At 39.0% G+C, this 26,081-nt stretch overlaps 1 non-coding gene and 1 pseudogene across 1 annotated transcript; both read right to left on the minus strand.

The window, feature by feature from the left end:
- Positions 1-7,208: 7,208 nt before the first annotated feature.
- On the minus strand, positions 7,209-7,326 carry LOC136844516 (5S ribosomal RNA; annotated as a pseudogene).
- Positions 7,327-8,803: 1,477 nt separating this feature from the next.
- LOC136844528 (U6 spliceosomal RNA) lies at positions 8,804-8,909 on the minus strand. Its single transcript, XR_010854913.1, has one exon. It is a non-coding gene; the product is annotated as a U6 spliceosomal RNA (small nuclear RNA).
- Positions 8,910-26,081: the final 17,172 nt, after the last annotated feature.

A 26,081-nucleotide genomic window follows, 5' to 3' on the forward strand; every position in this document is an offset into this window, starting at 1 on the left:
GCCAAATATTCAGGATGCCAGGACGCCAAATGGCACCTTTTAACCTACTTACTACTACATAATTTTTTTTATATATGCATGTTATTTTCTTCAGCAAAAATATAATAAATAATAATAATAATAATAATAATAATAATAATAATAATAATAATAATAATAATAATAATAATAATAAAAATAATAATAATAATAATAATTGAGGACGCCAAGTGATACCCTTTCTTGAGGACGCCAAATTTTCAGGACGTCAAATGGCACCTTTTACCCTACTTACTACATAATTTTTTTTATATATGCATGTTATTTTCTTCAGCAAAAATATAAAAATAAAACAAATAAATAATAATAATAATAATAATAATAATAATAATAATAATAATAATAATAATAATAATAATAATAATAATAATAATAATAATTGAGGACGCCAAATGACACCCTTTCTTGAGGACGCCAAATGTTCAGGATGCCAGGACGCCAAATGGCACATTTTACCCTACTTACATAATTTTTTTTATATATGTATGTTATTTTCTTCAGCAAAAATATAATAAATAATAATAATAATAATAATAATAATAATAATAATAATAATAATAATAATTGAGGATGCCAAATGACACCCTTTCTTGAGGACGCCAAATGTTCAGGACGCCAGGACGCCAAATGGCACCTTTTACCCTACTTACTACATAATTATTTTTATATATGCATGTTATTTTCTTCAGCAAAAATATAAAAATAAAATAAATAATAATAATAATCCTAATTGAGGACGCCAAATGACACCCTTCCTTGAGGACGCCAGGACGCCAAATCGTGCTACATCTGTATTTCCACACTAATTCTATAGGTAGCCCTAACATCCATGCCATTCCCTGTCACTAACATGAAAATAACTCAACAAAAACAAAACTAAAAGTCTTGATTGCATGCAAATGTTTGATGTAGTCGTAATTCGTCCGTAGTTTGTCGAACTGGCGTAAGCCATTTTTTCCCCATTCTGAGAAAATGGGCTTCAAAGATTTTGATATTATTCAAAGTTTTTAATTAGTTCATCTTTTGAGGAAATCTGGTCGGAAAATGTGACAATGCAGACAGCTGAAATTTTGATATGTTATAGAGCATCAAAAACCGAGACACTCTGGCTGGAAAACTCAAAAACTAAAAAAAAAAAAAAAATGGGATAACGCCAGTTCGTTAAACAGGGAAGAAATAGTCTGCAAAATAACTTTGTGTCAAGAACAAACTAAAACAAAATCAACCTCATATAACGGTCAGATAGATAGATAGATCGACAGATAAGAAAACAGACTATTAAGCAATTGTCCACGAAATAGACTTAAGAATGCGGCCAATGTAAAGTCAGTGCACAAGAATACAGGAAATGAATTATATATCAAGTAAACACTCAAACACACACACACACGCACACGCACACACACTCTCTCTCTCTATGTATATATATATACACACATATATATATATATATATATATATATATATATATATATATATATATATATATATATATATATATATATATTTCTGATACATATATATATATGTGTGTGTGTGTGTGTTTTATATCAGAATATATATATATATATATATATATATATATATATATATATATATATATATATATATATATATGCATCGGAAGAACTTAGTACGTAACCTCGCCCTTAATTCACAATGGACGGTCATGTTTCGTACTACAGCTCAAACCATACAGGCATGACGCTGATAAAATTGGGTTACGCAAAGCGCAAAGAAAACTCCTCTTATAAAACGTCAAGATGTATACAGGAAGGCTCTTATAGTTGTATTTTACAACAGGTATCATGACCTCGATTTACCTCGCTGCAATAGTTGGTTAAAAATTCCTTGACGACGAAACAGCAGTTTCCCTCATTGCACATACAAACAGGGTTGACCAAATGAAAATAGCTGAGTGGAGCTGCACTGTGGTACTCTTTTTTTACCAGAAGCTTATGGGTGAAGTTGAAGGAACCACCACAAAGTTAAATTGGACACCACCATTTTCTTACAAGCTACACCATACCACCGAATATTGTCTTAAATTGTTATTATTACGTCAACTGACAACCGGTCACTGCAGCAGAGAGAGAGAGAGAGAGAGAGAGAGAGAGAGAGAGAGAGAGAGAGAGAGAGAGAGAGAGAGAGCTCCATGTCATTATTACCAGATACACTATATTTACGTATTTTTATTCGCCACAATGACATCATACAGTTACTCCTCGAATTCCTTACAATTTTTGGGATACGCTACCAGCCTATATCCGAACAGAAAATAAATGAAGGTTTCACCTTTTTGGCCGTATTCTAACCAAAACACGGAAGATTCATACGAGAACCACTGACACATCGTAAGCGTTTCAAAAAACAAATAAAAAATGAGCCGAAGTTTCTTCGGCGCAATCGAATTTTCTGTACATCATATATAGCAAATTCCACCGCTCTTTACAGCTAAGCCCGCCCGCTGCTTACGTCACCACCATCCCTTGAAGCTGACTGGTTGGCAATGGTTTCGAAAAGTTGGTTAATCTGTGGCTCTTTTCATCTTCATTAATTTTGAAATGGTTGTTTTACCTAACCAAAATACGTTCTGCTGATTATCAAAAGGAAATGTTATATTATCCTCTGAAATAAATTCTTAATACGCATCTCCCTAAAAATGGTAACAAAAAAGGAAAATATGAATGAAGTCAGGAGTGTTCCGCGATGCTGTAATGTTGTTTTTCTTAAATGAGGTTAACCTGAACACGGAGGTGACACAGGGAATGTCTTGCGTTCGAATCGATGCGCTTGAATTACAGAACAGTAGCAATTACCGCCCGATAGTGTCAAGCGTACTTGCCATTCTAAACTTAAACACAAAGGCTTTCTCAGAAGTATGCAGATTGGTATTTCATACTGATTTTACGCAATTTTACTACATTTTAGTGGTCATAGAATCGATTTCATTGCAATCGTTTACACATACGGTGGTATGACAAGCAGTGACTACACTCTACTAAACCAGAATATGCCTACGTTTAACTTAAAGTTACAGTATGATAGGCTATACGAGTCATATTGGATATAATTTGTTGAGAATTTCTCAAGGACATTTTCTCCTTTCGAAATAACAGGATCATAAAAAATGACGTAGACCTATAATGTCCTATGTCTTTGTCGGTTTATGCAGCTTGTGACGTTTGGATTATGGGCCTATCCGTATCTTATATTCAGCCGTGTTATTTGTGGTTTTTGTTGTGGTTATTCTTGTTTTTGTTGCTGCTGTTATGGTGCTTGTAGTGTCTTCGATATGGTAACCTAACATTGCAGATTAAACATAGACCTATTCATGAAATACTAATGTAAAGAATTATCTGCCTACTATCGTTAACTGAAATTTAGTCATTTGTTTTAATTAAAAGTAATCGAGTTCTTTATGAATATAGTCTACGCTAGAATATTTCTCCTAACAGAGAGAGAGAGAGAGAGAGAGAGAGAGAGAGAGAGAGAGAAATTTTACTGACTTATGTATCCTTTTGTCCAACAGGGTAATCTAAGATTGCCCACAAAAGCAAATGAATCATGGGCTACTCGCAGACTGGTTTGGATCACCTCATATATAACTTTTTCAGCTATCATTTATTTTTTTCTTATTTCGATAATTATCTTATGATGCCTTCCTACCAGAGCCTTCATTTTCACGGAAATGCTACAGCAGCCTTATATTTACTCATCACAGTAATATAATTTGTTATCCCTTTTGTAAACAGATTTTCAATATAATTTATTGCGGCAGTTCGATAGTTGTGTGTCAAGCTGAGACAGCCCTATGACTGGCCTGTGTGCCATCGGCTACATGCCCACAGATTTTACTTTTATTCTCTGTGATATATGTGGCTTTACATTTACTATGGCCATCGACGCAAGTACATATGTATGTATATATGCACATGCTTATATGTGTACATTTCACCGTATGCATATACATTATATTATTGGGGTTGGAACTACTATATTAATTAAAAGCTACTCTATTTCCAACAGATACGGGTAGAAAACTATTTGAAATAAGAAACTGACGCATAGGCCCATGCCCTGCCATTGCATCAAAGTATAAGTATTTGATGTGTAGGCCTATGCCATGTCATTGCCTCAAAATATATTTTAATGATAAAATAAAGTTTGTTCATACTTACCTGGCAGATATATATATAGCTGTATTCTCCGAAGGTCCGACAGAATTTCAAATTTCGCGGCACACGCAGTGGCCGGTCAGGTGGTTAGTACCCATTCCCGCCGCTGGGAGGCGGGTATCAGGAACCATTCCCATTTTCTATTCAGATTTTCTAACGCCACTGTCTCCTGAGGGGAGGAGGGAGGGCAATATGAATATATATATCTGCCAGGTAAGTATGAACAAACTTTATTTTATCATTAAAATATCATTTTGTTCATGAGACTTACCTGCCAGATATATATATAGCTGAATACCACCTTTGAGGGGTAGAGACAGCCAAGAATTAGGGAAAAACCAATTATTGGTAAAATTATTTTGGTTCCTTATCTGATAGCGTAGCTGACTGAGTGGTTACTGTCACTCTAGTCTGCTTCTGCTTTACTAGAGACCCCAGCGAGGTAGTGACCTATATAGCTGGCGACTTCTAGATGATCTGTCAACGGGGCGTGACCACAATGTGACTAGATCATAGACCATACAAAGAGGACAAAAGAGCATTACTAACCACCTAACCAACACCTAAAGCGTTAGTTTGCAAAGGATTGGAAGACTGCCTCCAGTAGTCGACCCAACAACCACAAAAACACAATTAAAAGGGGATAGGATCAGAGTTACCCCTGTCCCCAAGGTTGCTGAAGCAGCAATGTATGGTCCCAGCGAAAAGCAATTTTCGTATGCTACCTAAACATCTTGCCAAGAGTGTGAGGCAAACACCGAATTGACTTCGCCAAAATGTGGCACTAAGAATGTCACTGAGTACCATATTTTTCTTGAACGCCATGGAGGTAGCAACTGCCCTCACCTCGTGAGCGTTAACTCTCAACAACTTGAAGTTGGAGTCGTCACAACTAGAGTGTGCATCCTTAATGACGTCCCTAATGAAGAATGCCAGTGCATTCATCGACATAGGTTTAACTGGTTGCCTCACAGAACACCATAAAACATCCAAGGGACCACGAGTGTCCTGTGTTCTTTTAAGGTAGTACTTGAGAGCTCTAACTGGACATAGAACTCCCTCAGGTTCCTGTCCAATAAGGTCTGCTAAACCTTTAATTTCAAAGTGTCTAGGCCAAGGGTTAGAAGACCTATCATTCTTAGCCAAGAACTTAGGGCTTAAAGAATAGACAGCATTGTGTTCCTTGAAGCCCACATGACGGCCTCGAACTTCGCTCACTCTCTTCGCCACCAGAGCCGCGAGGAATGCCGTTTTTGAGTAACATCCTTAAGAGATGCAGATTGGAGAGGCTCAAAAGGACTAAACATCAAAAACTTGAGCATTACGTCCAAGTTCCAAGCAGGGGAATTAGCTGAGGAACCTTGGACGTCTTGAAAGAGCTCGTAAGATCGTGGAGGTCCTTATTGTCAGACAAAGCTAATCCTCTGTGTCTGAATACAATCGAAAGCATGCTCGATAACACTTGATAGTCGGAACTGCTATATCGAGTTTTCTCTTAAGTAAAGGAGAAAATCCGCAACCTGGCTCACAGTGATAGAGGAAGAGGAAAAGCCCTTCTTCCTACACCAACCTTTGAAGGTTGCTCACTTCGCTAGATATATCCTTTAGATGAAGAACTTCTGGATCTAGCGATGGCCCGTGCCACCTGGCCAGAAAAACCCCTTCGCTCTGACCAAGTTTCGATAGTCTGAAAGCAGTCAGGTTCAGAGCGGGGAGATTCAAAGATATCTCGTGAGGTGGGTTTGTATGAGCAGGTCTGCTCTCATAGGAAGGGTCCTCGGAACGTCTACCAACCAGAAGAGAAACTCCGAGAACCAGTGGTTCGAAGGCCAAAACGTGGGGATGAGAGTCATCCTCGTCCCCTTGTGAGGCCGCGAACTTGCGTATGACTTCTCCCAGAATTTAGAACGGGGAAAAGGCGTAAACATCTATTCCCGTCAATCCCAGGGGAAGAGCAACTATCGCAACTGCCCCAGGGTCGAGTACAGATGAGCTTTACAGAGGAGCCTCGCTGTTCTTGAGGTCGTGAAAATATCCACAAGATGGCGACCCCAAAATTTCCAAAAATCTTGGCAAACCTCCTGATGAAGGGTCCATTCCTTCGGCAGGAGTTGATGGCGCCAACAGAGCAGGTCTGCTCGAACATTTTCGACCCCTGCAACAAAACTTGTGAGAATCGAAATGTTGCGAGCATAGGCTCAAAGAATAATCTCTCTTGCAAGGCTGAACAGGGAACAAGTAGTATTGTCCGAGTTTGCTAGAACTACACGATTGCAAACTTGGACCTCGAAAGAATTGGCGAGCTAAAGGTAGCCGCCAAATCTTTGAAGTCGATGCCAGGACACCTGTTCCTCTCTCCGGGTTCCTAACACTTCCTCTCCCTCTAGTGTTGCCCCCAACCTGTTGACGACCCGTCGGAAAAACAACACTAGGTTGGGGTTCAGAAGCTTGAGGGAGATCCCTTTCTGCAATTTCGTTGGATTGAGCCACCACCACAGATCCTCTTTATATAAGGAAGAATTCTCAATTCCTCTTTCAAGTCTTCCTTTCTTTGCCAGTTCTCCAACAAAAAGAACTGAAGAGGCCTGAGATGCAGACTCCCCAGAAAACAAACTTCTCCAGCGAGGAAATGGTCCCCAGCAGACTCATTCCTTCCTTCACCTAGCATGTTTCCTTTTCCAAGAAGGCCGAGACTTTTTCGTACATAGAAGTTGCCGTTCTTGCGACGGAGACGCTATAAAAGCCGCTGAATAGATCTGAATTCCCAGACACAATGGACAGTGAGGGGATCAGCTGCGACTTCTCCACAGACCAGAAGTCCCAGGGACTTCACGAGTTGCAGAGTCAACTGAAGGTCCTCCAGATACCTTAAAGCCGACGACGCTCGAATCAACCAGTCGTCCAAGTAGAGTGAGATCTGACGTGCGACAGATGCAACTGCATCGCAACGTTTTTCATGAGACGTGTAAACACCCTCGGAGCAAAATGTGACGCCAACAGCATCTGGTGTTCCCAGGCGGTCAACCATCCAAGCACTGACCAGACCCAACGTTGCTTAACTTCGCTGATCGGGACGAAGCGGTGTTTTCAACGTGGTATGGCCGTTGTGCAGAGTCCAAAGCAGAGAGCCCTGAACTGGTACGTCTAGTCCCCAAGACAACCTGAGATACTTCACCGAACGTGGATGAATTGGGGCGTGAAGATAAGTATCTTGGAGATCCAAAGATACCATCCAATCCCCGGGATGAAGGGCTCTAGTATTGACTGCGAGGTCTCCATCTTGAACTTTTCTTTCCGGACCAAGTTGTTCGACCTGTTGACGTCCAAGACGGGTCTCCAGCCTACTGAAAGTTTTGGGACTAGAAACAATCTGTAGTAAAATCCCGGGAACACCGAGTCAAGACCTGTTCCACTGCTCTCCGCTCGAACATCTGTTCGAGCAGGTCAAACAATTTTCTGTTTGACAGGAAGGCAGTTGGGAAACAAAAAACAAAAAGGAGGAGACAGGAAGGGAATCAAGTAACCTCTCTCTAACAGTAGGAGGGACCAAACGTCTGCCCCTCACTCTTTCCAGGCTTGTGCAAAATGAAGCCTGGTTGCAAAGGGAGTCTGGAGATGAAAGGCGTCACTTGCTACCTCTCTTGGAAGTGACATTCCTTCGGGAAAAAACTCTCTCGTGGTGCGGGTCTCGTGTTGCTTCCCATGGAAGCCCCTTTGTTAGGCAAACATTTAGCTTTCGTTTACTTTTGAATCATTGAGATCGGTGCAAGCGTTATGAAGGAGATGCAGTTTGAATGTCGATAACTTTAGTTTTGAGAAAAACGATATTTTTTGCTTCTCTGTGTATTTATTTGCTTGCCGTTACACAGTTTGATGTTTTTATGACATAATGAAAAGCCAAAAAATAGACCTGCAAAGTAATATAACTTCGCTAAATGAAGCGAGTGTCAAAACACGGCTCAGGTTGGCCAGCGCGACGTCTTACTTAGTCAAGCTCTGAGCTGCTACTGACTGACTGCCACTGACTGCCCTGCGGCATTCCTGCCTTTCGCTGATGCTTACTATCAGGGTTGCCATAGATCGCATTAGATTTATTTCATAGCTAAAAGGAAATTACCACCGATATACTGACAATATCATTACATTATATGAAAAATGTAATTTGACTATGATAGGTTACTGTTTTGTTTATAACTCCTAACTGTGGCGAACTTTTAAATAAAACTTTCTGAGAAGATAGTCAGGATATGTATGATGTCATATATAAAATATCCCAGAAAATTTGATTTCCGATTTTTTTCGTCAAACGCTCCCCTTAAGACAAAGACAACTGCGAAGGTGGAGAGAGGAGCCGAAGGTTGAAAAGTCTCAGAAACAGATCCTTAAGAAAAAGCCAGAGTCTGATAATCAGAGGAAGAAGAAGACGAAAGAAGTTTCTCTTCATACAAAGGCTGTGACGAAAGAGGATGTTCTTCCGCAGCTGGCGGGTCTTGAGTGAGTGGTGAAAGTAGTTCCGATTCGCGATCGTGGCGGGGAAATCCATGAACGAAGAAGTCGTCAACTAGAAATGCGTATAGTAAACATAAAAAAATGTGGAACGCTTTCACGATTAGCGTGTCATCCTTGCGCAAGAGCCATGCTAATCTTCTCTGTATCGTTCCAATTTAGTATATGTACTGCCGAAGCAAGTACTGGCTAAATTAAGAAGGACATCAGAAGCTATCGCTGTCGAAGCGAAAGCGCGGAGCGTCATGGCGTGACGCGAGAGGCTCCGTGGCAAGTACTAGAAGAGAGTCACAGCGTGGCGCCTTGCGAGCGTCATGGCTAAGCGGCGCCCGGCGTCAAGGTGAGGCGGCGTGAAGCGTGAGAAGCGCCGCGAAGAGCAAGACGCGCTCCTGGCGCGAGACAAGAGAAAAGGCCAACACCTCAACTCGGGGGAAGACGAATAGGAAGCCACTAAACACTCTCTCTAGACGACAGACGCTCTGTATCGTTCCCGAAGCAGGAGACGAAGGTGAAAGTCTGTACCTCTTAACAGGCAGATTCGAATCTTGAAAGGTTCATGAGAGCATCCAGCAGTTGTTGCAAACCCAACAAAATCTTACAGCGTTGGAGAAGCCACTCTCTCGGGAGAAGGGCTGAACCTGAGAGAAGGAAAGGGGGCGAGAGACGTATACTTCCTTCCACAGGGGAGAAGCTCTAGCCCTTGCCTTAGCGCGACAGGGGGGTCGAGTAGCGTGATCATTCGAAAAACACTTTATTCTCTTCTGCAGAGGAATATCCACGCAACTTTCGGGGAAGAGTACAAACGTCTAGAGGAAGAGGACGTGAAGCGTCCTCTCCTCTAAGCTTCTCTTAAGAGGGCGAGAGTCAACCGAGAGCTCCAACCCCGAGGCGGGAGGACGTGTCGGAGGACGAGAAGCAATCCTTCAGGATGCGTGCCTGAGCACGATCCCTGGCAGCCTGGGTAGCGTCATCAGGACCTGCGAAGGACGCCAGATCGGTGGGAAGCCCCCGTAACCCTCATGCGGCTTTCGACATGCCCCCTCCCTGGTCCTGGGAGTTCGACAGAGGTCCAGGCCTAGAGGCATTATAGGGCCGATCTGACGCCCCCTCCACAACACTAGGGGCACTAGCACTAACACTATGCGTTTGAATTGCATTCACTTTAGTTTCAAGAGCACGCATTGACTCCACACGAGAGCCAGGGAATTACCTTCTGCAGCAACAAACTACAGGGTTAGTACTAAAATTTACTACAGGGTTACTAGTAGGAGAAAAACCTGACTGTCCATCTAAGGATGCACTCTAGGAGGAAGATTTCCTCAGCCTATCACGCTCCAATTTAAGCATATAGGCTTCATATTTCTTCCACTCACCCTCAGACAATCCCACACATTCATTACCGATTATCATAGAGCATTGAACACCCTTACATGTCATACATAAAGAGTGAGGAACTATCAAAGTCTTCGATAGCCTCACCTTACATTCACCCAAGCTACAGACTCGATAGCTAGAGGTAAGACATCTTAATTATAAGAAAAGTCAAAAGCAAAATCAAAAACGGTCCACAAAGAGCGTATGCCAAGTCACAGATCCAGTCGAATACCAAAAACAACCAAAATACTTAAGTGACAACAAATTTCGAAATCCAAATGGCGGAGGAACTGACAACAGGTGTTGACAGTCCGGCGACAGAGAAAATCTGAATAGAAAATGGGAATGGTTCCTGATACCCGCCTCCCAGCGGCGGGAATGGTACTAACCACCTGACCGGCCACTCGTACCCGCGAAATTTGAAATTCTGTCGGACCTTCGGAGAATACAGCTATATATATATCTGGCAGGTAAGTCTCATGAACAAAATAAGAATTCGATGTGTAGGCCTGTCCCATGTCGTTGCCTCAAAATATAAGAAATTGGCGTGTAGGCCTATGCCCTGCACTGCCTTCAAATAAAAGAATTTTATAAGTAAGCATAATCTTACAAAGATATTAACATTTGACATGCAGGATTATGATGAATTAATACCCTAATGTCGGAATTGGCTGCATAAGTCTATGCTTCATTTCAATTAATGTGTAAAAGAAGCACAGACAGACAGATCCAAGATCTCCGTATTGATATTATAAAACTTAATATATCTTTTATCGGGATATCAGTTGCATATTTCACAACTCCGGGAACTCATATCTGTGGTGCCATCGTTCATGCACGGAGCTCATCATGACCGAACGGAGTCAAATCCGTACTGGTAATCATTTGGTCTCTTAAGTAGTGTGACGTCATTCCCCTTCGAAAGCTAGCCAATCTCTGGCGTGCAGTGGCCGGGGCTTAGCTGCAAAGGGCCATGGATTTTGCTTATAATTATAATCAAGGCCACCGAAAATAGATCTATCTTTCGGTGGTCTCGGTATAATGCTGTATGAGCCGCGGCCCATGGAAATTTAACCACGGCCCGGTAGTGCCTATCCTATATCGTTGCCAGAAGCACGATTATGAACAACTTTAACCTTAAATAAATAAAAACTACTGAGGCTAGAGGGCTGCAATTTGGTGTGATTAATGATTGGTGTGTGCATGATCAACATACCAATTTGCAGCCCTCTAGCCTCAGTAATTTTTAAGATCTGAGGGCGGACAAAAAAAGTGCGGACGGACAGACAAAGCCGGCACAATAGTTTTCTTTTTAGAAAACTAAAAATCAAGTAAAAAATGCGCCTTAGTTTCTTCGGCGCAATCGAGTTTTCTGTACAGCGTATAATTAAGGCCACCGAAAATATATCTATCTTTCGGTGGTCTCGGTATAATGCTGTATGAGCCGCGGCCCATGAAACTTTAACCACGGCCTGGTGGTGGCCTGTCCTATTTCATTCCCAGATGCACGATTATGGCTAACTTTAACCTTAAATCAATAAAAACTACTGAGGCTAGAGGGCTGCAATTTGGTATGTTTAGTGAGTGGAGGGTGGATGATCAACAAACCAATTTGCAGCCCTCTAGCCTTGGTACTTTTTATGATCTGAGGGCGGACAGAAAAAGTGCGGACGGACAGACAAAGCCATCGCAATAGTTTTCTTTTACAGAAAACTAAAAATAAGTGGGAGGAAGTCGTTAAGACGTCATTTTGGCAGGAATCCGTACTCCTAATTTGAAAATTATGGAATAACTGTGATCTTACTGACAAGTTTTAGTAATTTTGCACTCCTTCCTTGTTGTCAGTTTTATTACCATACAATCTATCCACTTCTACCCATTTCTTTATTAAGTTTTAACACTCTACGAAAACAGAGACGAATCCATGTTAAATCCATTATGCTGTCCAACTGGCACTATTACCGACGTAATTTTCAAGGGGAACTAGTTCATTCGCAATGTGACTAATCTCAAATTTGCTAGGGTCTAGCCTGGACTACGTCAGCCTTTGCAAACTCTCGTCAGACGAAATGCTAACATCCTGAATGAAATATTCCCGAACACATTTCCCTTTTCCCTCATGTGTTTCACGTACAAGTGGATGCAAAACAAAGATCTGTCCAGTCGTTCCAGTTCTTTTGATCTATGCACCAGCAAACTAAAAAAAAAAAAAAAAAAAAAAACAGGTTTTTATGTTCCGGCATATTTTCCCATAAAAAGTTTGGAGAGTTTTAAATTCAGACATATCTCTGGATCTCAACATCATTCAAAATACATGAAAGGAGCTTAATAAAAGAAATGTTTAACTTTTTCCTTTTCGTCAGTATTTCGTAGTTCCTTTTCCAAATAGAAACTTAAATCGCTGGAGATATTGTGTCAAAAATCTAACAATTTTTAAGAATTTATATCCAATACATATAACGATGTTGACCTCTAAAGTTGGCACCATTATTCACTACGCCAATCGTCATAAACGCAAGTGATTCCAATAAAAGCAAATTTTCCAAAGAGAACGAATTTAAGATGAGCAAAAATGAAAATTATTACAAACGTTGGAGGTTTTACATCTCCTACATGAAACATTATTACAGGACGAAAGCAACTCATGTCCTCTCCTCAACGGGAGAAGAGAATTCTATGATGGTTGCCCAATACCGCCCAGCCGACGTAGACTTTCATTTATTTATTTATTTTCGCTGTCAGAGAAACAGTGCTTTGAAGACTACAAGCGCATTAACAAATACACAAGTAAAGTCAATTCGCGCCGTATTTCCCGCACCTCAGTTTGCTGTTTTGGAGAGGTCACTCAGCTGCAGTACAAACATTCTCCTTTTTTTTTTTTACGCGGTGAAGAAGTAGTGGCCTCATCTTACATATAAAGAACTTTCTCCAATATACATTTTGATCTCTCTCTCTCTCTCTCTCTCTCTCTCTCTCTCTCTCAGGGACTTGGAGTTAAATTGGAAGTTCTCATATCACGTTCACTTTCTTAAAGCAAAAATCATATAAACTTGGAGAGTAGAATATTTACGAATTGCGTTTTTCGCTACCCTTCTTCAGTAAATGAACAACTGAGATTTTCTACAACTAACAGAGGGCAAATTAAAACAAAACGTTTCGGTTGTTCGATTTGGGAATCAAACGTTTAAACGAGAGAGAGAGAGAGAGAGAGAGAGAGAGAGAGAGAGAGAGAGAGAGAGAGATCAAAGGTTACAACCCGAGCAGCCAGAAGAATGGGGAGCTGAGCTGTGAAACGGAAATATTTCCTTATTGAATATTTCTTTATTGCTTCCAGTTGATCTAAATCACCTTCGTATAAGTTTTTTCTCATGTCACAATATCACGGAAAATGCCGGTGAATGTAATAGTAAACGTCATGAGCTAAACCGAACGTAGAAAAAAATCATAAAGAATGTACTTATAAGCAATGAAAGGAATAAAAAATAGACAGAAATAAAAACAAGGAATAATGGTACTAATCATCATGATGCTCAGAAACGAAAACCTATACCTATTCAGCCAGGAAGGGACTCCAGAGAGGACAGAGTATGGAATGTGCTGACCTTGACCTTCACCAAATAACTTTAGGTTAAGGTTAAATGTTTCTGACTTGATGTTGTAACAACAAACAATATTTCAAAACACTTCCACGCATCCAAACAAACGCATTGGCAAAATATACGACAGTAGTGGAAGGATTTACAAGCAGTGAGTAGAGAACAACAATGAAGAGCACATCAAACACAGAGCATGACAACAAATCCTGCAATCCCTAGCATCATGCATGCTAGTAACATATCTCAAGAGCGGGACCCAGATTCTGATGATATTTGGTAGAAATCTTGACTACGCAGTCTTCTAGATACGATTGACGTTTGGAAGAACTAGCGCAGAATCTGAAATGGTTTCAAAGCCTTTTTTTCACAAAAGTGAAGCCATCTCGGAGTCGCTCAATGAATGTCACAAAGATTCATCAAACTCCCTTCACCCTTTCTTAAGATATCCTGCTAAAACATACAGAGACAGATATAGAGACTAACGTGACAACCTAAACTCCTTCCAAGTTCGTTGACAAGGATATCAAACGAATTTTAAATGTTAAGATAGGCAGTAGAGCTGTATGGAAAAAAGGGTTGTCATGTCTGTACACACAGTACGGGGATGGCTGTACTAATGAGATTACCAGTCCCGCCTCCCTGACACCTGTCAGGTGTGAATTTGTAGTTTCCTATGGGCTGTACGTTTATCGGTATTGTCCCTTGAGAGTATAATGTGATCTGCGCAAAATGAGTTATGAAGCCACTCCTACCTAGACACCCGTCAGTGGGGCATCTGTAGTTTCAAACGGTTGCGCATGTTCGTCAGTACTGTCTCTGTAGTATATATATTTGTGACATCTAATACTATCTATCAGCCCTTCGAAAGTGGCTTGAAATCAAGTCGAAACCGGTCAGGACCTACATCCCGTCTCTTATTTTTCACCTGCGGTAATGGGTGATTATATATATATATATATATATATATATATATATATATATATATATATATATATATATATATATATATATATATATATATATATATATATATATATATATATATATATATATATATATATATATATATATATATCTTCCATGTTCTATATTCCATAATAAAACCAGGAAAACATCCGGCTTCGTACGTAGGAATTCCAATGCCACACGAACTGAAGATAGCCAAATACTTACTGCATAGCAATGAAATTCCCCTTTATGAAGAAACGAGGATACTAATGTTGAAAACCCATACGGAGTCATTTGACTACCAAGAAGGTTCGATAAGTGCTTGCTCCTCGAACTGGTCATTGACATTTTCTGTCGATGTTCTGAGTTCCATTTGATATGGAAATCCGTGATATGGCCTAAAGAGACAACGGTTTAGAAGGTTCGATAGGGGGCACGTGGTCAGCCCAAAATTTTGTTTAGGTTCTCTGGATCCTGTTTAGGTCCAAGGGTGTCCGTGAAGCGGTAAGCGCCATATCAAAAGTACAACATACAGTTTTGTCAAAAAATATATGGCTAATTAACCCTAGATCATGATACGGGTGGGTAGCCCTCATTAGCCTAACATATTTGACCGACGCATGTGCTGTGCGTTGATATTTGAATAAATTTATCTTAAATAGTTTCGGAAATATTCTGTTACACTTCAGTGGATATAACTAACCAGAAACTCAACCCCTTCACCAAAATGCATTTAGTCAAGTTAAAAAAAAAAAAAAAAAAAAAAAAAACGTTGAAATCATCTCTGGATTACTAATGCTAAACTGAAAGTGGTCATTCTGCAATTCAAACCAGCAGCCTAAACTAAGCCTATACTTAGTGCATGAGTTTCCCCAACAGGATATTACAAAAATAAATAAAATAATAAAAAAAGGAAAAAATCCAACATTCATGTACAGCATCGGCAATGACAAAATCGACTAAAAACACAAAAACAACAGCGAGAACACTTACCAAACGTATTTAAACCTATCGTTTATGACAACGGCAACTGGTTCTCCCAAACGCAAAAAGGAAGGAACTTCCATTTCGAGGGCTAAATCTTTCTTCCATTACCTCTCATGTTTAGCAGCAATTAGTTAACAACAGTAGGATCCACTGCATTCAGGAGGTAAGAGGAATTTACTGACGATGGTTGAATCTATTCAAAGAAAACGAGCGCCTGGCGCCTCCGAGGTGACGACTTCTCGCTATTAATGGTGATCGAGGTTTCTGGCGTCACAGCACTGAACTCGATATTTTGTTATATACCCATTGTCTTTGTACTGAACTGGCACGTTGTAATAGCAGTTAATTTTTAAAGATTTATCTCGGTTTCCAAATGCTGTATTCATATGATAAAAAAAAAAATCATATTTCATGGACTACCTAATCGCAAACAATGCTTAGAAAAACATTATCAGGCGGCAGAGAGGTGTGTAAACCGGTGCCAAACGAACTACAGCATTTATTGTTTTTATGCAGTCAAATACCTTCAAATGAAATCTGTCACATTTTGGGAACGCCATACTCAAACTTTTACTCTGGTCTAATTTTCTCACAGCAGTGGCGTAAAATTTTCCTTGAATTGAATGGAGGCCCTTCTATAGTATGCTATCAATGCTAACCATTTTTACAATTTCCATGTGATGCATTGCTCATCAATGACATTTTTTTTTTCCAGTTAACCCCTTCGTCAAAACCGTTTATTGGTGAGTTACAGCTTATAACCAAAGTCTTAGTACTCTGAATATGTTCCGCCTCTTCTGGTCTTCCTCCCCAGTTACTGGTCAGATTCTTTGATTCATTTAGCTCACTGGAGCTTCATTCTAGTACATAAGTTCCCCTTCATCTCGTTTCCTCTCTCTTTCTCCATATCATGCTGCATTTCCCGCATCGCTTAGAAGCTATGCTGCAGTTTCCTTGGTGGTTCACTTCAATGAATTTTGTAACTCTGTCCCCCCAGCAATTCTCTCTCTCTCTCTCTCTCTCTCTCTCTCTCTCTCTCTCTCTCTCTCTCTCTCTCTCTCTCTCCACCAAAGGGCGGATGAATAGCTCAAAGGTTGTTCCTCTACATCGAATTAATTCCACAACAGATCATTTGTGTGCATCTGTATCCATCAGGTGTTAAGATTTTGAGTGATGAGATAAGCGATGCGTTTTTAATTTCAGTTTTCGTGTGCTTGTGCAAATGTTCTCTTTCTGCCTGCACATGTAGTAGAAGGAATCGCCAGATTTGTAAACCACCGGCTAAATTTGAAATACGCATATTGAACTCAGCTTATCATCGTATTTGTAATAGAATACTGCATTATGTATGGGTTCAGTCGATAGATCTGTTTAAAAGCCAACTGAAAGGGTTTTTTTTTTTGAAGTGTACAGTCATTGAGTTCGATAAAATTGTACTGCATATTCGATATACCACAAAACCTGAGATAGATAGATTATTATTATTTTAAGAAGGGTTTTCGATGATTCTGTGATTTATGGAACAATGCAGTTCTGTTTGTTATATAGCTACTTTCGTGTGACCTAATGCGAGTCTGACCTACGTTTCAGAACTCATGAGTGCAGGTAATGGATTAAGAATCATATAAAATCATATGAGACTGACTGTGTAAAAAAAAAAAAAAAAAAATCAAGAGACCAGACTGGCACGTTGGAGGTTTTCAAGTTAATATCTGCTGTTTGCCTGAGAAAGGAATAGCAGAAAATTGGGGTAATACACATTTTGAGGCAAAGGTAAAACGAAATCTTGCATAATAGAGTCCAAAGGGCAATGGGTAATTAGCAAAGGAAAATTATCCTAGTGTTCTCTACAAATTAGAAGTAAAAGGCCAATTCCAATTAACAGTATTTTCAGTTGTGTTAGAGACACACACACACTCTCTCTCTCAAATAAGACAGTTAAACAGTTTAAGAAGACAATGGATATATAAGATTAAGTTGTGGTATTGTAAGCGTAACGAAACCGGAGGAAGGTGACTTAAAGAGATGGCGAGTGATATTAAGGTGCAAGGAAACTCATATCACCGTATAACCTAGATTGAACAGCAAACGTAAATTGTAAAAGGAACCGACATAAATCGAAATACACGGGAAGGAACATACTGGCCTTAATATTTATCCACTGCATAAATAAGCTTGTCTGACATTTCCTGTTACCAATCTGTTCCTTGAAACTTAGGTCAAGACTTCACTCATGGACTGTTGATGGCTGTAAATCGAACAAAATCCTTTCCGGTCACTTATTAGTATTGATTTCATGCAGATACACTTTTGTTATGCGATTTTCTACTCCGATTGAGCGGAAACTTCAAATAGGATTCTCCCTATTATGTATTCATACAATGCGGAACGAATGCAAATTACTCCTGTGCGGGAGCAGACTTGTGTAACAAAACTTTTTGTAATCTCATCGGTTATGTTCTGGTCATAAATATCTCATCAAAACAAAGTCTTCCATGTGCTTCCAATATACCAGACTTCCGTTTCAGTTCTATCTCTCTCTCTCCCTCTCTCTCTCTCTCTCTCTCTCTCTCTCTCTCTCTCTCTCTCTCTCTCTCTCTCTCATACACATACACATTCATTATGTTGTTTTCTTTTGTATTTAATTTTCTTGCAGGCAGTTGCAATCTACCTGTAGGGGAAATAATTACAAAACAGAGCCTTTCTGTATAACGTAACTTGTAACGCTACACACAAAACTAAATCTTGGACTTATATCAAGTGTGCATCAAACCTACTATGCATAATTAGACAAATACAAAGTCTCAGTTATGTGGTGGCCCATGCGTGCATTAGTTTGGTACATGGGCATAATTATGAACAAAACCAAACATGGATGAGGAACTCTGGTCTCTCTCTGATGACCATTTAACTTCCTCGGTAGCGAAATCCGGACGTTTTAAGGACCGCTTCAAATATTTCCATTAAAACAGAACAGAAGTTTTAATTGGGTCTGCCTTCGAGGCAAAACAGCAAGAAGCGAAAGAAAACAACGCCTTACAGGAACTCAATAAAATGATAATAGTGAATCAAAATGAAAATTCCCCTATTTTAAAAATAATAATCAAATTTCGGTTGACATCGTCTTTGAAGCACATTTTACTGAAAACGGTTACTGCATCAGCTGCAATGACTGAGTAACATCGATTTCTACAAACGACCATGATCATCTAGAATTATAAGCCTGTTAATAACGGAGTTCTGTGGGTATTTTCCATTTCCATCGGCAGAGACCCGGAGCTTCTGGGAAAACAGACAGGGAAATGTTAATACGAGACATGTTTGTCTTTCCTAACTCACCCAAAAACGCAATGCGCTATATGAAGACCCTGTAAGTGTGTGTGTGTGTGTGTGTGTGTGTGTGTGTGAGAGAGAGAGAGAGAGAGAGAGAGAGAGAGAGAGAGAGAGAGGGAGAGAGAAGATATTTTCACTTTTTGTTTAATTCACGTGTTTCTATGGTAACACATTATATTTACCGTGCATATAAATATTCCAGAGCACGAAAATCTGTCCCAAAGCCAATTTTACGGAAATTGGATGCACTAGAATGACTTACACATGCAAGCAAAAGATGTACAAACATGCAGCAACGTACCAGCAGCACGCCGGGTAAATAACCCTATTTCTATGCGTTTTCCGTTTCCTTGTTTCTTGACTGACGGCTGTTGTCTCAGTCTTAACAAATTACTCATTTTTGTTTACGCAACCGCGATTAATTTCCCAGCTGGAGACACAACACACTTTGGGGGCGACTCGTCACAGAGAAACATTACGTACATATGGACCACGTTTTAATCACGAAATTATCAGTTCTAGGTTGAAATAAAGCACAGCATATCGAACACACTTGTCAACAACAATATGTATATTGCAAATATCTATGCCCATGATTATTTTCTTGACATATAAATCAGCTAAACTATCACTTCATTCATTGTTATCTGAATAGCTGACAAACGCTATCGACCAAGGCACCTTTCTAAGACATACCACGACTTTCTACTTAATTTATACATTTGCCTTTCCAATGGTCCTTGGCAAAAGAACAAAATCTCATTTCATGACAACCTTGTTAATAATGCGAAGAAGTAATTCAAGCTGAAATTTTGCTTGTTCTGTGATTTTTGAAACATTTTATTCTCGCAACCTCAAAGAGATTTGCCGTTACTCCAGAAAGTTCTTCATTGGAGGGGTGGGTAGAGCTCTCGGATGGCACGCTGTTGGCCCAGCGTTCGACTCTCCGACCGGCCAATGAAGCATTAGAGGAATTTATTTCTGGTGATAGAAATTCATTTCTCGTCATAATGTGGTTCGGATTCCACAATAAGCTGTAGGTCCCGTTGCTAGGTAACCCATTGGTTCTTAGCCACGTAAAATAAATCTAATCCTTCGGGCCAGCCCTAGGAGAGCTGTTAATCAGCTCAGTGGTCTGGTTAAACTAAGATATACTTATCTAGAAAAAAAAAAACCTACAAGCTTCTCTCTCTCTCTCATCGACCCATGTTTTCATCCCATAGACAACTCACAAATCGAGGTTTCCCACATGATAACAACAATTTTAAATAAACGGAGTCCGAAAATCATTATACCATCCTTCACGCAACTTTCGCCAATAGAGCAGGATTTCTAATCCGAAAAATCAATAGTATTGATATCCCCCGTTGTCTCTCCGTCGAGTCCATCCTATCCTTACCTACCACTCGAGGCCAGTTCTCCCCTTTCCAGTTCCGTTCTTTGTCGATGTCCCTGAAAGTAACTTTTACACCTTATTTGTCTATGCCCTCAAGTCCACAAAATCAACAGAGCAATGTGAACAAGTTGTGGAGGTGAGAGTTCGCTCAGTTCTTGGATTTTAAAAGCCTTTTAATCGATGCCAAAAGAACGCGCCTCCTAAAAATCTGGAAGAAAAAAAGAAAACAAACAGAAGGTACAACAACAACTCTGTCTGAGGGAACATGTGGTCCCAGCACTTTTCGGAAAAGGAAAAATACACTTTGATTCATCATACAATGATTTCCTCTCATAGCGCAATGGAGGTGCGACTGTACTGTGTAGAAATCAGCGTACAAGAGAGAGAGAGAGAGAGAGAGAGAGAGAATCTTTTCCTCTAAACTCCATATTCTCACACACACGACGTCACAAGCGCGGACAACTTACGCAATTATCCTTAACACCAGTCTCGCTAGACTAAGCTAGAATGTTAATGTGCTTATTTTGACAGAGATCGAACTTCCGTTCGATTACGCACCGCTGGAAAATTCTTATTAATTCCTCATTAATTGAACTGGATATAGAGTTTGGGCCAGCGGCCAAGCGCTGGGACCTATGAGGTCATTCTGCGCTGAAACGGAAATTGACAGTAAAAGGTTTGAAAGATGTAACAGGAGAAAAGCCTCGCAGTTGCACTATGAATCAACTGTTAAGAGAGGGTGGAAAGTAAGTTGGAAGAAAGAGAATATGAAAGGAGGTACAGTAAAAGGAACGAAAGGGGTTGCAGCTAGGGGCCGAAGGCACCCTGCAAAGAACCTTAAGTAATGCCTACAGCGCACCCGCATGAGGTGCACTGGCGGCACTAACCCCCTCCGGGGAGAGACCTCATTAATGGTGGAAGCTTTCTCGAAGAGATGTCAGATTCAGTTAAGGAGGAGAATAATCCTAAAATTTGAGCCCAAAACTATTCAAATCCTCTGTCCCTGATAAACCTCGGCACACAGACACGAAGTTCCTTTCAGGTGAATTTACCGAGATGCCTAGTAAGAAGAAAAAAAACACAGAACAACATATATCCCGGAAATAGATTAAGGGCCTAACATATTTACAATTACCATACAATAAAAATAATAGGAAGTGTTTTTCCATTCACAATCACTCTTTTGCTAAACAGGACAGATGAGGCATTACACCATAAAAATCCTTATTCCTCACTGACTTGGAGTTAGTAACCATCCTGCCAAATCGATAAATTTCACTTTCTCATATTTCTACTTGAATTTCTGGTTATCATGTAACTATGATGAAAGTGGGGAAATGGAACTAGGGAAAATAATGAACGTTGTTATGTTAACCATATGCGCCAATTTCTATGCTCTCACACAATACTGAAGATAAAAATCTCCATACGCTGTTAAATTACAGAAACTGCCCAGCATAACTTTATGATCTGAATCTAGTAATGTATATATGTAAAACGTATGTATAGTGACACTTACCGCATCCTCGTCTTTGTGATTTCTGTATGTACATATAGAATTGTACAATTATCTGTCTATTTTTATTCTATAAAAGCCAAGTTACCTCCTATATCCTCAGCAACAGCAATATTGGAAGAAGTCTTCCTACAGCGCACACCCACACACACACTCAGTCCGCTGATGCCTTCCTAAAGTGCATCGAGTTACATAAGCCATATCTGTGATGTAAAAACCTGAACTTATATAATAAACACTAATGTGACAGTAATGGGAGCAGGAAGTTCCTCATTGGACAAATCAGTAGAGTTCTCGGCTAGCACTCTGCTAGGCCCGAGTTCGAGTCTCCGGCCGGCCAATGAAGAATTAGAGGAATTTATTTCTGGTGATAGAAATTCATTTCTCGCTATAATGTGGTTCGGATTCCACTATAAGCTGTACGACCCGTTGCTCGGTAACCAATTGGTTCTTAGCCACGTAAAATAAGTCTAATCCTTCGGGCCATCCCTAGGAAGACTGTTAATCAGCTCAGTGGTCTGGTAACACTAAGGTATACTTAACTTAATGGGAGCAGGAAGCGGCGTGGTTGTGACCACGCTCTAATATGGCCCCTCCCCTGCCCACTTCCAACGGCAAAATATTTAGGAAGAGACAGTTTCATTTGGGTCACTCTGATTTCTGTGGCAAGGCAGCAGGAAAGCTCTGCAGTGGCCGCATCTTGCTATTCGTCTGTCAAAAGTTATTTGTAAATGCACGCAATCACACAACCATGCATACCAAACACCCATATATACAGTTATATATATATATATATATATATATATATATATATATATATATATATATATATATATATGTATGTATGTATATATATATATATATATATATATATATATATATATATATATATATATATATATATATATATATATATATATGTATGTATATATATATATATATATATATATATATATATATATATATATATATATATATATATATATATATATATATATATATATATATATTTATACAGACAAACATAGATAGATAGATAGATAAATCAATTCCAGACATTAAGTAGATAGCTAGACTTGACCAGGTACCAAGCACTGATAAAATCGTTTCTCTGAATCGCTGGAGGAACATTCAACTTATTTCGGAGTTCCTATTCTCACTTTCAAATCGACTTATCATAGAGAATCTGTGATTCACTTTAGTTAGAATACAGGAAAGTGTATTAGACTAGATAAATCTTGTCTTGAAATCAGAAAAACCATAAAATTTTCCACGTCAAACAAAACAAACAGTAATAATCAAGTCTACCTTTCGTTTTAACGGTTCGATTAAAAAAAAAAAACCAGGTAAAACATAATAGCTTCAAATACACATCACCAACCTCTACGAATTATATTACCTTTCTTTGTGACGACGCGTAAAGACTAAAAATGTAACAGCACTTTTTTTTTACTCATTTTCATGACGTAACACCCCCGTTAACAGTATAAAGAAAGCAACTTGAAATTAACACTGAACACGATCTACATTTTAATGTCGGTAACGTCTTTGTATGTCTGCAAAAGTTCCAGTGTTTTTGTTCTCCATCCCTCTAACCTTTCTCGCTGCAACAACGCTTTCCTTCTCCCATACAAGACAAGATCCCATTTGCTTCTATGAGCTGCCATTGTGAGGTTCGTGCTTCTATTTAGGCGTAGAGGTTTTATCGCCCTAAGGAAACTTTGCTACACAGTCTTGTAAGATTAAAGCTTGAGAGAAAAGCGGGATGCATAAGCTCAGGATTAGAAGCTACACGTGTAGGTACAGATACAAAACGTGATAAATAGTAAATAATTAACCTAGACAATCCCATATATAAAGAAAGCAAACCATCAAGTCAAACGCACATTAAGGGAGTTTAAAGGGCCCAATAAATAAAAAATATTCATAATCAAAAGTTGTTTAACATAGAGGATCGCATGGACAACGTTCTTAATTTTGGTAATGGCATATAATCAACTTTTTTTCCAAGGTAATATTTAAATTTAGGAAAATATACAAAAAGGGAAAACTAAAAAGGAGAGAGAGAGAGAGAGAGAGAGAGAGAGAGAGAGAGAGAGAGAGAGAGAGAAAATTTTTTGTTCGAATTCTCATCGTCTAATGGACATAAATCACTTACCAAACATCTTACCATTTTTAACTCCTATATTCCTTTCAGCTCCTCGTTTCACAATCTTCTAGTTTCAGAGATACAGAGATCAAGCAACCGATTTGATTTTCTAACATCTACAAAGGCACGAGTTATCAAAAGGATATTGCATTTTAAAAATTAATGTTCTTTCTTGGTGTACAAATGATTCTTAGAGATAAAGCATATTTGTTTTTCCTGTCCTCTACTGAGCAGAATTTATCGAAAGAAGACTTATTCCCATTTACATAAGCATGTTTCACGTCCGTCCCAGTCAACTACTCACAGCAACGGTTCGTAACTCATGTTGCTTCACATTTTCCAGCTGGTGACCAAAACCTGTCACAGACGATTAAGACATGAATATGGGGACATAACAAAGAAGATATTTATGAAAAGATTTCAACATTACAACTGACGTTTGTTCTAAAATAAAAAATAAGAAAGAAAAGGAATAAGGTGCGAGGGACAGAGTGGGAGTGAATAATCACAGTAATAGCGAAGGATAATTGAAAAAGTCATAAAAAAAATTAAAGCCTACAAAAAAGACGAAAGTGGGAGACCAAAGCTGAAATTTGTAACTTTTTCTCTGAATACACTTTTCGCACTTCTGATTCTTCTCTGCTGGGTGTGCTAGTGAGTGTGAGTGAGTGAGAGTATGTGTGTATGTGTGTAAAAGAAAAAAAGAGAGAGAGAGAGAGAGAGAGAGAGAGAGAGAGAGAGAGAGAGAGAGTATTCTCTTCGTGTATTCACCAGGAAAGAACTCAAGCCTCCTCAAAAAGTTTCTCGGTCAGTTCTTTGGGAGGGAATAATTAAATATATAAGTACAAGGAAATAGCGTAGAAAAATTAAATAAGGCTCCCAGACCATATGATTAGTTCAGGAAGTAATTTTATTCAATAATACATTCACATACACGAGGTAACAGTGATTGTAGTTGAAGATTTTCAAAGACTACTTCTATTGTATGGAAGTTTGTGGACGTGTTCCCTAGGTTTTATGTTCAGGGAAGGAAAATAATAATAATAATAATAATGTTGCCTAGTCTCATATAATAAAATAATAATGATACATTACATAAACGCAAAAATGTGAAATAAGAGCTCATAAATAAACTTTAAGCACGGTATCCACATGATGCTCTATTTGAATTTTCTGCGTCATTTTCTCGACATAGCCGACAGGAGATTAGAACACTTTTTCAGATGATACACTTTAAAAACCTGCCAAGAAATATAATAATTCTATTCACAGCTTCTGGGAAATCAAGGCTTCCAAAAATAAAAATGACAAACACACGATGAAATTAGTCGCAAGAGGATGACGACTAGAAAAAGTGGAGCAGATGAAAGTGTAACTTATGGAAAATGGTAAAAGCAGTATTAAAACATGGAGACTAAGAGAGGGATTTGAATACGAAGTAAAATGAAGGAAGGGGAAACTGAAAGGAAGGAGACGGTAAAAAAGATACAACACCAGTTCTGGGAATGTATTGAATATACATCCAAGCTCCTACGCGCAGGTTTTGATAGATAAAAATACGAATAGACTTTGACACTGTATATTGAATGGATCCAAGGTTCTGCTCAAATTCTTTTCCGAAATAACACTGTCTGGTTGGGATGGAATCCCAGCATCTCTTAAGATTTTTCAATAATAAGTATACATAAAGACGGAAAGATGTGAGGCGAATGTTCACATTATATATATATATATATATATATATATATATATATATATATATATATATATATATATATATATATATTTACACATGCATACATACATACATACATTATATATAAATATATATGTATATATATATATATATATATATATATATATATATATATATATATATATATATATATATATATTTATGAACAAAGTTACAACCATAAAGGAAAAGTGGAGCAATGAGATGCTAAGCACTTTCATCTTATTACCAAGACATGATCATTGCAACTAAAGATGTACAGAAACAAGGGAGTAGGCCTATATATATGGTGGGTATAAGTCCTGATGGAATACAAAAAGGATG

This window comes from Macrobrachium rosenbergii, chromosome 12 (assembly GCF_040412425.1).
Source record: "Macrobrachium rosenbergii isolate ZJJX-2024 chromosome 12, ASM4041242v1, whole genome shotgun sequence".
Lineage (NCBI taxonomy): Eukaryota > Metazoa > Arthropoda > Malacostraca > Decapoda > Palaemonidae > Macrobrachium > Macrobrachium rosenbergii.